Here is a 13,287-nt window from a genome sequence, read left to right as displayed (position 1 = left end):
AGAAAACCTACAAAAGCAAGTAAACAAGTTTTCTTTAAAAAAGTACATTTAAAGGGAAGTGAGAGATCAGAGTCAAGCGCATAAATACAGTCCCTCTCTTTAGGACACTTTCATATTCACCAGCATGACGTATATAACGCACAGCTCCAATGCATATCATCAATAAAAAAAAAAATGAAATGACAATAAGATTTACTTCATTGGCTCTAATAGGTACAGAGATTGATGCAAGCCTCAAAAACAAGAGCAATCTTTTGAAATCCAATTATGTAAAGTTGGCAGGCTTCCCTTTCACAGTTCAAGATCAATTGCACTGAAGAGAAAACGAGATATGGTCCAGCGCATCCAGGTGCCGAGACTCTAGAAAACCGACTGTGCCGCATGAGAGCCATGGATTGGAGCAGAATCAGACAGAGTGGGTCAAATAAATCAGCTATAAAACAACAAAAAAACAAAAACACTGAACGGAGCCACTCTGTCATTTATTTATGAGTGTTTATTGCTGTTTTCGTTGGATAACCATGCAAGTCATCTCACATCATTTGATCTAGCTGACAACCCTAATGGAAGACAGGCTAATACGTCACCCAAAAGACAAGAGAGAGCTGCACAAACGTGCGCTATTGCTGATATTCATTTCTGCTGATAGAGTTTACGCAAAAGAGAAAAATGATTTATTAGCTAAAGAATGGGTAAGGCAACGGAAAATAAGCTTGATAAAAACCCAACAAAAAAGTAATCAATGCGATTCCTCAAATGCCAAACACATTAGACAAATCAACAGGGACCTAAAAACTAGATTTGTGTGGATCCTCATAAATAAGAGCTAATGAAAGGTTGCAAATACTTAAATATTATTACTAATTAGCTGGAGGAAATGTAAAACAGTTCTATGAAGCTGATTGATGTTAATGCTAAATGCAAATGTGCAGTTAAATGTTAAGTAAATGTAAAACTTTGAGCAAAGTATAGCTCTGAAATTATTTATACTTCAAGATGATGATTAATTTAAAGTATAATATAATATTCATAAGCCTGAAAGTTTTATTCCCTTGGAGTGTACTGTACATCACTTAAAGTGATTTCTCCTAGTTTCAGATTTCTGAGGGCATATTAGCTCTTTAATACTGTAGCTTTTTTCTGCGACACCAAAATAACACCCTCTCTGATATACCGTAACTCTCTGGCCGTATTCATGATAAACACGAATCAGCTGATTCAGACGCAGGGAAATACTGTATGTGTTTTCATGTCGGTTTTGCATCAATATGCAACATGTAAAATGTTGTCTACCAAGTTAGGCGCAAAGCCCCTTTTCTCTGCAACAGAATCAGCTAATTTACGTGAATTTTGTAAAAACTGCTGTTAAGTGTTGCATATCAGCTCAAAGCTGCTTTTCTCCAGTTTCAATTCTGCTGAAGCTATGCTAATTATGTGGATGGTTAAGGAGTATAGATGGTCAAAAGAATGTAAACACTGGAGCAAAAGCTCCTCCTGTTCTAAAGGATTAATAGGATAAATGAAAAACTTTGTCATTTGATTCTTTCTGGTGAAACTAATTTAGTTTCATTTTACGTTATTGACTATTGTCATCAATTATTTGAATGTATACTATCCCCTTGCCATGTCACGGTTCACCTTACGGAGTCTACCTGTTTTGTAGATTTTCTGGGGGTACAATTTTACATGCTCCTTTATTTATTTTTAACAAGGCACTGGATGGTTATTGACCATTGTCAAACAGTCTCCTCCGGGCTGTGTCTCTAGTCAATCTTCGTTTTCAATTTTTTTTCTCATAAGTTTTTTTTCTATGAACTTTAACAGTTTAAACAAAAGGGAAAACTGTAAAATTATTTGTCTGTTTGAGAACAAAGTGTATAAGTGTGTAGTGAGGAGTTTGACAGCCTCAAAACATAATAGTTTCAGAAAATAAAGATAGGGGTTGTGTCCGAATTCCTTCCCTAATCACTATATAGTGCGTTCGCCATTTTGTAGAGCTGTCCAAATCTACATTTCCAAAATCGAGTGCCCTAGAAATTTCCCAGACATTTTCTGCGAAAAACCAGTGTGCATCGATGTTCTCCAGATTGGCAAATATGGACCACAATGCATTGCATCTGAACAATTTCTGCAAAGGAAGTTTATTTAAACCTTGGGCTATCCTAGCCACTTTAACATTGGGAGTTGGGTCATCTAGAGCAGTGTTTTTCAACCAGTGTGCCGCGGCACACTAGTGTGCCGTGAGAGATGGTCAAGTGTGCCGTGGGGAATTGCCCTACTTCACTGATCTAAAAACATTTCCCATCTCCAGGAAATCAGCTCTTTGTTCATCCAAACAGGCCCTGATAAAAAACTGAGTAGTTAGGAATATAAAAGATCATACAATTACATTTTCTTTGTGTTTATTTAATTCTATTAAATACATTTTGATAAGAATGACGTTACCGCGATTTACCTGCAGCTATAAGTGTTTGCGGAAAAGTCCCGCCCCTTTAACTGTCTCCGCCAATCATTCTTTAAGGCTAAATCACATGTCATCAGTCTGACCAATCAGAAGTGGTTCAAGTCTTCACTTCCTTGTTCCAAATTAGCTCAAAAAGTCGCTCAGTTCTAACAAAAATACCAGCTAAAGCTCGTCTTTAGCGGTGTAGCTTTCCACAGAGTCTGGTGTCAGACCGTGGGCCAAATGAACAAAACAATGAAGCTCAGAGACGCGAGTCTTTCGTCCCTCTTTCGGTAGTTTTCACACTACATCTCCCATGATGCACTGGCTTAAAGGGACAGTGTCTCAACGCACAATGAGTCCTCCTTGTTTAACGTCTTGAAACCACAACAAACAGTTTCTAAATTTTCTAACGTAACTTTTATTTCATCTTAGAAAAAAACTGCCGCAACTTCCTGCTTTTCCTGCTTTTTCCACCACAACTATCACAAAAATGCACGTTAGATTGCGGGGGGCGGGGGGGGGGGGGGGGGGGGGGGGGCTCGATCAACAAAGACCATGAATTTCTGCTTCTTTTTTTTCTTTGGATGCTGGTGTGCCGCGGGATTTTGGCAAGGTTAAAGTGTGCCGTGGCTCAAAAAAGGTTGAAAAACACTGATCTAGACCCACTAGACAGTGCGCTGAACCTTTTTTCTTCAAGGATTTGTGATCTTCACTGGTGTCCATGGATTACATGAAATCTTTCCACCTTTATCCACCTTTGTCATGGTAGGGAGAACACATTAATGTAAGGGTGGGGTCATCTAAGATAGCACAAGGGTTATATGTAACTTTTAATAAAATATTAACATTTTCAACTTCAGAACACAGTGGATTCATAAATGGTCGTTGCAAAACGCTCATATCAATGAGATTTTAACAATGACGTCATATTCAATGTTTGAAGAAAAAGAAAAAAAAGTAGTGAGAGATGTGTCTGAATTGCTTATAAAATCCAGGGCACTAAATAGTCCCGCACTATTTAGTTTTTTAGTAGTTAGGGATTAGGGTGGGAATTCGGACATAGCCAAGGATTTCACATTCTGCAGATTATTTTTCAAACCTAACTCCTGTGGTCAATGAGGAACTACAGTATTTTACTCCATATTTAACAATTTCTTTAAAAAAATCCTCTTTTTTTTGTGCGGCAAGTGTCTTTTATGGATTAAATCTTGTTGTGTTTAATAATGTTGGAGTGTCTGTCTGTTTTTGTTTTTTTACATGTTGCAAACAAGGTTGAGAGTTACAGGTGTTGTGAATTCGCCAACATGGCTAACATCTAGCGGCGTCAGCCTGTTTTTCACGTGTTACTAACAAAGTTTGGAAGTTAGCGTAGTACAAGTGACGTTTGTTTTAGCTGTATCAGTCTGGTTTTTTATCCGTCTCAAACAAGGTTGGGAGTTACAGGTATTGTAGATACACTAAGGAGGCTGACGCTTCTAACTTAGCTAACATGTAGCATGATACAAACAAGTTCTAGAATTACTGTGAAGAGGTACTAATGCATGCTTTTATTTTCAGTCGTTTAGATTATTGTAATGCCCTGCTCTCTGGTTTACCCAAAAAGTCTCTTTCAAACTTACAACTTCTACAGAACTCAGCGGCACGAGTTCTGACGAGAACCAGAGGGCGAGAACACATTACACCGGTTTTAAAATCGCTGCATTGGCTCCCTGTGCGTTTCAGGATTGATTTTAAGATTCTTTTAATGGTTTATAAATGTTTTTATGGTCTTGGGCCTTCTTATTTAAATGATATTCTTTTAAAATATGAGCCCTCGCGGACCCTGAGGTCCTCCGGTGCTGGCCTCTTAGTTGTTCCCAAGGTGAGGACCAAAACTTATGGTGAGGCTTCGTTCTGCCATTATGGTCCTCGCCTGTGGAACGGCCTTCCGGAGAGCCTCAGGGCCGCAGAGACTGTAGAGGTTTTTAAGAAGAGGCTCAAGACCCACCTTTTTAATTTAGCTTTTAGTTGATTTTAACTGCTAATTTATTCTATTAGTTTTAGTATAGGCTATTTTATGTATTTATTTTAATTTTACGCATCTTATTTTCAATTTTATGTTTTTAATTTTAGCATCTTATGATTTTAGCCCCAGTGTTTCTTGAGGGGGTCTTTTCCTCCAGGGATGCCGGTTTGGTCAGCGGTTGTTGCTGCAGTTGTTGCCCTTGCTGGGGCGGCTGGGGTCTAATTTTACAGCTTTTGGCTGTGAGGGGGACCCCGGTGTTGTCCCGGTCTGGGTGGGCACTGTGGCGATGTTCCGGTGGCCAGGCTGGCTCCTGGTATGAAAGGATTCCCAGATACTGTTTCCTCACAGCAGAGCCAAGCCATACTTGTTTGTTTGTTTGTTTATTTATTTATTTATTTATTTATTTATTTATTTATTTATTTATTTATTCTTTTACAGTTACATAGTCATATTTCATTGTACGTGGGAGCCATGGGTCATGTGGTTTAATGGAGGGGAGTGGGAAGGGTGAAGGGTGGGTTGGGGTTTTTATTGTAATGTTGTGTGTTTACTGTTTTTAGTGTTAAAGCGCTTCGAGCTGCACAAAGTGCATGAGAAGCGCTATTTTATAAATAAAGTTTGATTTGATTTGATTTGATTTGATTTGAACGTAGTTAAAGTCTGACTGTTTGATAGACAACTGTGGCTCTTTAGTCTTGCTTAATGCAACTCATATATAAGATGTTCAAAAATAGACAATTTAAGTTTCGAGTTGCAATCTGTTGCGCCCTATAGTGTGGAAAAAACAATACATCTACTTAATATATTAGTAAATTTGTCTTTAATTTAAAGCACCTTGCTTAGCCTTTCCCGGTCCCTGTTGGGCGAAGGAGGGGTAAACACTGGACTTTTTCAAAAGTTGAAATCCTATTCTGAGCTAAAATTGGGCTAAATAAACTTTCTCTCAAAAGTTTTGAAGATTTTTCTTTGAATAAGACTTCCAGGTCACCATACAAACATACCAAAAAAGGACATTTTGACTTTTTGACATTTTAGTTTTCAAAAAAGTGAAGTACGCTTATGTAATTGGATGTCAACAATTGAAAAAAAGATTATAGGAGTAATTGTTGTGTGGAAGAGAAAATTGTTGCCCGATCCTGTCAAAGACGGAACAGTAATGTATTCTTTTTTTTTCTCTGCCTGTCAGTGTGACAGTCTAGGATGGCAACCTCCACACAGGTTTTTTATTAAAAGAACATGCAACTGTACCAGTCACTGTTTTCCCTTGCCTGTCAGCGCCCGCTGAACAATTTAAGGTTCAGCACCAAGACCAATTAGTTCAGTGTCAGGATTTATTGGAGTGAAACAGCTCGATGCTGGATGAGAAACCGAGGCTTTTTTTTCCCTCCTCACTCTAAAAAGGAACGTCAATCACACACATGTCACCCAGAGTCGGGGAAGGAGTGAAACAGAGATGCTTCACACAGCTGCTTCACTGCTGGATTATTCCTGGCACTTTATTGCTAAGTGCTCCCCTTGGCTGCTGATGTAGAGTAGTGCTCTGGCAATCAAAACGCACTTCCTATCAGAGAAATCAAGCTTTGACATATTTATAAAGAACTCCTGCTACAGCGCAGGGGGAGTGGGCTCAGACAATGTGACATTTCAATACTTTTAAACAGATTTTATGCCATATAGACGGCTGGTACATTTTAATCACACGAGGAAAACTAATTAAGGCAAACTATAATAATATAACATCAGAAGGTTTTTATTACTCAAATTAGACAGAAACTATAGTAATACACCAATGTCCACTGTATGTATGTCTGTTAACCCTTGTGCTGTCTATGGGGTCCAGATGACCCCACCCTTACATTGACGAGTTATCCCTACCTTGACAAAGGTGGATAAAGGTGGAGAGGATGGACACCATTGAGGATCAAGAATCATTGGCGGGAAAAGGTTCAGCGCACTGTTTTGTGGGGTCCAGATGACCCCACTCCTAACTTAAGGTGCCTTGGAAAGCACAAGGGTTGAACATATTTTACTTTGTTTAGCAAACAAATAAACCCTGATCATCTAAAGAATGATGGTTTGTAAATAAACTTCAACAGCTAAATTTACATCTTGTTTCTAGACAACATTAGCTCCAATGTTGATATTCTTTTTACTGTAGATGCAATCAACTTAATTCCAGTGGATTCTGAAGCGAAGGAAAGAAGCCTTGTGCTGACATGCAACACTTGACGTTAGTCATCTGTTGCATATTGGTGGAAAGCCGATATGCAAACCCAGTTTTTTCTGCGTCAGAAACAACTGAATTACATTGATTGATTGATTGAAGAGTTCTGGTAGGAGAAGAGAATGTATTATTTATTGTGATAGTTGTGTTATTTCTGGGGTATTAAAAGGGTTAACCAACAAAGTATTCTTTAGAGATACAACATTATTTACCCCTTAATTACCTTAGTTATTCGGCTATATAAGCATAAAGAAACAATGGAGTGAACTTCTTTTCAGCCCCAATATTTTTTAGCTGATTTATCACTTAGCTGTTTGTTTACAATGTTTCCAAATTCTCCATAAGCTTTATTTACACAAGTGTTGTAACTTATTTTGACAAATAACAACTTTGTATCCTCCTTAAATGCTTGAAGATTTTTTTCCCATCAATTATCTTGTTTTTTATATTTCTCCACTGGTTTCTGGACGTCTGAATAAAAATAAAATTTAGTGTGTCGGACACAGAGGTGTTTGGCATTTTTTATCTTTTTAGGTGGGATGTCTTACCGCACTGCATTAATAATAATTTCATCAGAAAAGAAAGATTGAAGAACTGTTGACATTTACACGTTTCTACATGAAATGCAAATTCTTTGAGACTGCTTAAATTGCAGAAAATTGAACATTATTAGTCCTTTTTCCAACACGACTGTGAATACACAGACGCACCGATGCAATCTTGGGCTGGCCGTAATTACAGTAATATGAAATAATCACAGTTTTGGCTCCAAGTATAAATACATTTTAATTAAGGTGCTCATGTTTATTATAAAAGGTACTAATTTGAACAATAATCCAGTTTTATCGTAACACTTCCAGCTGTAATTACTGACCAACAAGAGGAGACTTTTATTTGCACATATAAGAACAAAACAGAAAGAGTTTCCATTTTTGGTTCCTTTATTATAATGAAATATGATGAAAATGTAGCATGATTTAGCATTAACTTTAGCATTTTCCTAAATAAATAGCAAAAATTTGCATTTTTTAACCATCTCACGGGGCGTTTAACTGATTTAGCTTTTAGCATAATTTAGCATTTTTTACTCAAGATGAATCTTTTTTGAGCTTAATTTGGCAATATTTCTTTTTTTGTTGTTGCCACTTTTACTTCTATTTGGTAACTTTATTTATTGAATTAGATGATGCATACATTTTTAAGTAGGTTTTGATGCATTTATTAGTCTTTAATTGCTGATAAATTTGTAGCTTTTGAAAACATTTACCCAAGCAGTGCACTAGCAACCTACGAATGCTGCAGATTTTTGGATTAGGCCTGTGGAGAGTCTGAGAGAGAAGCTGTCGCATCTTAAGGGGGTCGCAAACACAAAATACCCCGGCGGCTGCGTCGCAAATGAATACAATTACAGCGCAGTATTCTTTATTAACAAACAACAGTAACAGCTAAGTACTATGTATCTAACCAATGAACTAACTATGTAGGTATCTTAGAATGACTATGTGTATGTGTGTCAGTGCACTGCGTGTGTAGGAGGAAGGAGCGCGCACACGTGTGTTAGGGGTGCATGTTCATTCTTCTGCAGCGGACTGCTCTCGAGCAGCACACAAGGCTTCACCTGTGCTCTCTGGTACAGACATCTTCTCTGAATATTCTATATTGCCCAGTAATAAACGAGACTGCAGACACTTTGTCACCTTTCCAGTAGCCATGAAGCCTGATACCCATGTTTATTCAGACACGTAACTTTGCGCTACAAAATAGTTCCCAAACAAAACATGTAGTGATATTCATTGAAATCTAACAGTTGCACGTTCATGTTTGGTGTTACAGAGTGAAGCAGAACAGTAATATACCCCCCCAACACAAAATCCTCCGGCGGGCGGCCGTGCCACTTAAGATCGCACGCAGCTTGTAATGAAAATGAATACAATGGAAATTAATTATTAGAACGCAGTAAATGTGTCGTATTTCCTCACGAGACAAAAAACTTCTGTTGTACAATGAGGATGTGTTTCTGAAACCACGCACGGTGGTGATGCGGTTATCGTCACACCCCTACTTGTACGGCCACCTCAGTAAAATGGATCGTACTATTGTCTACGTGTAGTAAGTCTTTTGTGAAGTACTAGTGGGCTACTGTAAGTTACACGCACTAATGATGTAGGAGTGATGCATGTACAGCGCACAGGGTTTGGGGGGGTAAAAGAAAAATCGAAATTCCATATGACATGCCTGCGTCTCACCTTGCATGTTGTTTAAGCTCTCTAAAAATGTATATTTTGGTAGAAACCAGTGCTTAGACACTCCAAGGTTGAATGGCTAATAGGTAAAGTAAAGGCAACAAGATGTACACCTCTCTCTGCCCTGCTTTTTGTTCTAAAAAGAAATATATTGCATTTTCTTTTCAGTAAAATCAAATCTCTACATTTTTTTCCCCACGACTTAAAAATGAAAAACAAAACAAAATGACACCCCAGCAGCAGCAGCAGCAGCAGCGTTGCACAAAAGCCGTGTTCACAGAAAGTTGCAATCATTAACATCTCCTTGCTGTAAAGCATCACACAGCGGCCCGGGAATAAATGCTCTGCGTGCAGTTTCCTGACAACACCTCACATAATTTCCGACCCTTGAAATTTACATTTTCTTTTACTTAAAGTCCCTTTTGGAGCTGCAGAATAAATAAGAAGAAGGGCTAAAGTGAGGTGGTGGAGTTGAACAACTGAACAGCAACAAAAATAAGAAAACAGCAGAACATATGTCAATAATTGACTTCTTAAGAATTCTGCTTTTCATTATTATTAAAAAGGTTGCTCCTTATGAGGAAAACTTCTGATTTTCAATATTAGTGACCAACTTTCTAATGACGTAAAAACAATTCAACATTTCACTGCAACAGTTTTCTTTAATTAAAGTCAGCATTACTTAAATTAAACTCAGATGACCAATGTCTGCATAGGAAGCAGGCATCTAACATATAATTAAACATGCTTTGTTATTTAACTCTTTCACACTAAATCTTTAGCTCCAGTGTTGGCATTCTTGAGACTACGTATCTTTTCAACCATTGTTGCAATTAATGTAATTTCAGTGTATTCTGAAGCGGAGAAAAGCAGCTTTGCGCTGAAATGCGACGCTTTACAGCAGTGAAGTACTTACGTAAATAACGTAAAATACCTGATTCTGTTGCAGAGAATATGGGCTTAGCCCCAAGTGTTGCATAACGGAGCAAAGCCCCTATGCTCTGCAACAGAATCAGCTGATTTAAGTTGATCAAGGAAACGGTCGAAGAGTTACGGTAGGTCAAAGAGTATGTGGTATTTAGGGTCTGCTGACAACATCGGGGGAGTTAAAGAACCCTTCAATTCAAAATCATGTAATTGGTGGGGTTTTTCAGATGATAGAGAATTTATGACGAAAACAAAATGAATAATTTCATTTCTGAGTATTTCTTCGGCTGCGCAGTGGTTAGCGCTCTTGCCTCAGAGCAAGAAGGCCTCCGGTTCAAGTCCCGGCTGGGGGACGTGAAAAATTACATCAACGGGGGACCTTTCTGTGTGGAGTTTGCATGTTCTCCCCGTGCATGCGTGGGTTTTCTCCAGGGTCTCCAGCTTCCTCCCACCGTCCAAAAACATGCTTCATAGGTTAATTGGCAACTTTAAATTGTCCCTAGGTGTGAATGGTTGTGTGTTTGTGGACATTCTACCCTGCGACAGACTGGCAACCTGTCCAGGTTGTCCCCTGCCTTCGCCCACAAGTAGCCAGGATAGGCTCCGGCAGCCCCGTGACCCCGAAAGGGAAAAACGGTTAAGAAAATGGATGAATGAAAGGATGAATGAGTATTTCTTTACTGTCGTTGTGAGGCACTGTAAATCAGAAGCAGACAAAACAGATGATCGGGGTGGGTCTTTAAAGGGTTAAAAAAAAAAGCCCAGTTGTGTGTGAATAAAATAATACAGGAAAGCTACATTCACACCGCCCTCGGCAACATGTGTTTAGGTGACTCTTTCAATGAAAAGTCTATGTAAATGTTCATATATCTGTGTTTCAGTCATCGCTATGCAAGTTTCTACAACCATTATCTGGCACCACAAACAAAACACGCAGCCACTGAAAGCAGGTTGAGAGTTAAAATAGGTGGATTTTTTTTTTTTTATCAGTCAGGGACTTGGGTTTATTTGTGGCGTCCCTTTTAATTCACAGTATCGCCAATCGTGGCAGAGAAATGAATATTTGTGGTTTGTTTCCAGGCGGAAATATATGACACAAAGTCTTTTATACATCAGAATGGAGCTGTGAAAGAAAACCTTGGATCAAGATTCCCATTATTTTCATTGCATTGAGGTTTCGCACCAACTGTAGGTGGCGGAGGTAAGCGAGTATGGAGTCGGACAGTCTACTGTGAACATCATATGCTGAACGCACATTTAGCGCGTTCTTGAACATGCATCACATGCCCAACATGAATGTAGCAAAACGCAAAAACATACTTTTTCTGTTAACTCATCAGTGTTATTAAAGAATTATCCAGCGACTAACTCAATTCTTTTTTAGATTAAGTAGTGAGTAAATATATCAATTTACTTTCAAAACTATTGTTCTCAACACTGCTATAAAGTAACAGTTAGATTATTGAAAAAGCATAAAAATGTAGAACATCTCTTTTTCTTTCTCTTTTTATAACAATCACCCAAACCCTTTATAACACCCACTAATGGGTTGGACAATACATCAAGCTGCATTTAGATTTGATGACAGATGACAGCATAGCCGCTTTGATAAAACAGCTCTTTAAAGCACAGGTCAGGATGCAGGCTGCATGTTGCTTACAGCAGCGCTTTTACATTTCTCATTCAGGTCCGGTCTTTCACATGGATCACCAGGCAAACACCTCTTTTAAATCTTTGAGATGCAGACAGAGACGGCAATCTGTGACAAATTCCCATTTGATATTCATAGTCCTTTGGAGCATAATGAAATTCTTATCTGTCTACACATGGATAGATTTCTGTAAACTCTTAGTGGAATTAAGAGTGTTTTGACCAGCTGTACATCGGAGATAGATTTATCAAAAAAGCCGCTGTCATTTCTGAGTAATGGTGAAATTAGTCAAATTGAAGCAGAGCTGAATCCAAAATGACTTAAGAGTTGGAAAATAGCACTATACAACAATTACCATTTATGTTTTCATTGTATTACTTTTTATGATTATAATAAAGAACAATCTTCTCAAATTTGTTTTTATTTGTACAGTTTTGAGTAAGCGGGAAATTTGGCATCATTACTAGTGAGTCAGTGGGAAATGATCACCACTACTAGAAATGACAAAGAGCGGCGGGGCTTCATCTGTCCACATTAAGATAAGCACATGGGAGAAGTGAGAGGTTTGGAGGGGGGCATTCAGCAGGAAGCTGATTTGAATATGATTAATGGAAGGCCAGCTCTTCAAATCCCATCCAGCTCCACAGCCAGTGAGCCTCTGATAGGCCACCACTCAAAGTTACCTCTGCTATCAGGGCTAACACTCACCGTCTGTTTTTGTCCACAGCTCAGACGGCGGATGGTGTTAGGGGTGGGAGGGACCTGCGGGTGCTGAGGCCAGATCGCAACGTCACGATGTTTTGGGGATTCTTAACTCTTTAAGTCCCACTGAAATGAATGTGATAGAGCAGCAAATATTAGCAAACTTTCACATTGTTGACAGATAACTTCATAAATACTTTTGCTAGTTTGGAAAGTTTGTTGGAATCCACTTAAAAGTCGGGAAACTTCAACATAAAACATTTATTCAGCTATGTACAACTTTTTCCAACTTTCCTTAACTTTTAGCAGCTACTCAAAAAATGTACTTCAGCAAAAGTTTATCTATGCACACTACAAGTGAAAGGTATCTATATTTTTGAGTCATAATAATGTTCTAAAGCTACTAAAATACTTTTATACACGTATAAACTCAGATAAAGTCTTTAAAGACCAACTCTGACAAAAATTGTGTTTTTAAGATGTTCTTGTAGCATTTTTCTGATGATGGAGGACATATATAAAAAACCTAAGATTAAAAGGGCATTTCTGAGTATTTTTTTTTTATTCAAATTGTGTTGTGAATGAGAAGTAGATGATTTGAAAATTGTACAAATACAACCAGCAGGCCACAATCTCTCTGCTCCACCCTATTTTGATGCATCCACTTGTAGACGAATAGATCCACGTACGACTTCATTTTCCTCGTCTGAGCTGCTGTCTGAGTTAAAAACTGTATGGCTAGATAGCTACAATATAGCTTGCCATTTTTGTAGCACCTGTAATGTGCTTGTGTTGGCTTGTAATGGGTTGTGAGGGGCTGTAAGGTAGCGGGAGAGCGTTTAAACAAAGGCAAGATATGAAATGAGAGCAGTTTACTCAGTGCCAACAGTCCCGCCCACAACTCAGAGGGGAATTTCTAATGAACTCCTGCTGCTCTGCAGAAACTATGTATTATTACATTCCATCATTCACTTTAGTAGAACATAAAGACCCACTCGAGCACAGGTGCTATCTCCCCTTTGCACAACTAGTTTGTGTGACTGAATGAAATATTTCACACGGGTCGGTCCGAATGCATAAGTATGCTTG

General features: G+C 38.5%; 1 protein-coding gene across 2 annotated transcripts in view; it reads right to left on the bottom strand.

The window, feature by feature from the left end:
* Positions 1 to 13,287, bottom strand: part of LOC101166787 (contactin-4-like) — a 163,463-nt gene that overhangs the window by 115,543 nt on the left and 34,633 nt on the right. For both annotated transcript variants that reach the window (XR_002290266.1, XM_020703384.1), the window contains exon 2: positions 12,205 to 12,324. The gene's annotated coding sequence lies outside the window, so the exon portion shown is untranslated. The remainder of the gene's footprint in view (positions 1 to 12,204; positions 12,325 to 13,287) is intronic.

This window comes from Oryzias latipes, chromosome 5, assembly GCF_002234675.1.
Source record: "Oryzias latipes chromosome 5, ASM223467v1".
Classification (NCBI taxonomy): domain Eukaryota; kingdom Metazoa; phylum Chordata; class Actinopteri; order Beloniformes; family Adrianichthyidae; genus Oryzias; species Oryzias latipes.
Note: the sequence above shows the minus strand (reverse complement) of the source record. Positions and strands in the feature narration are given on the sequence as shown.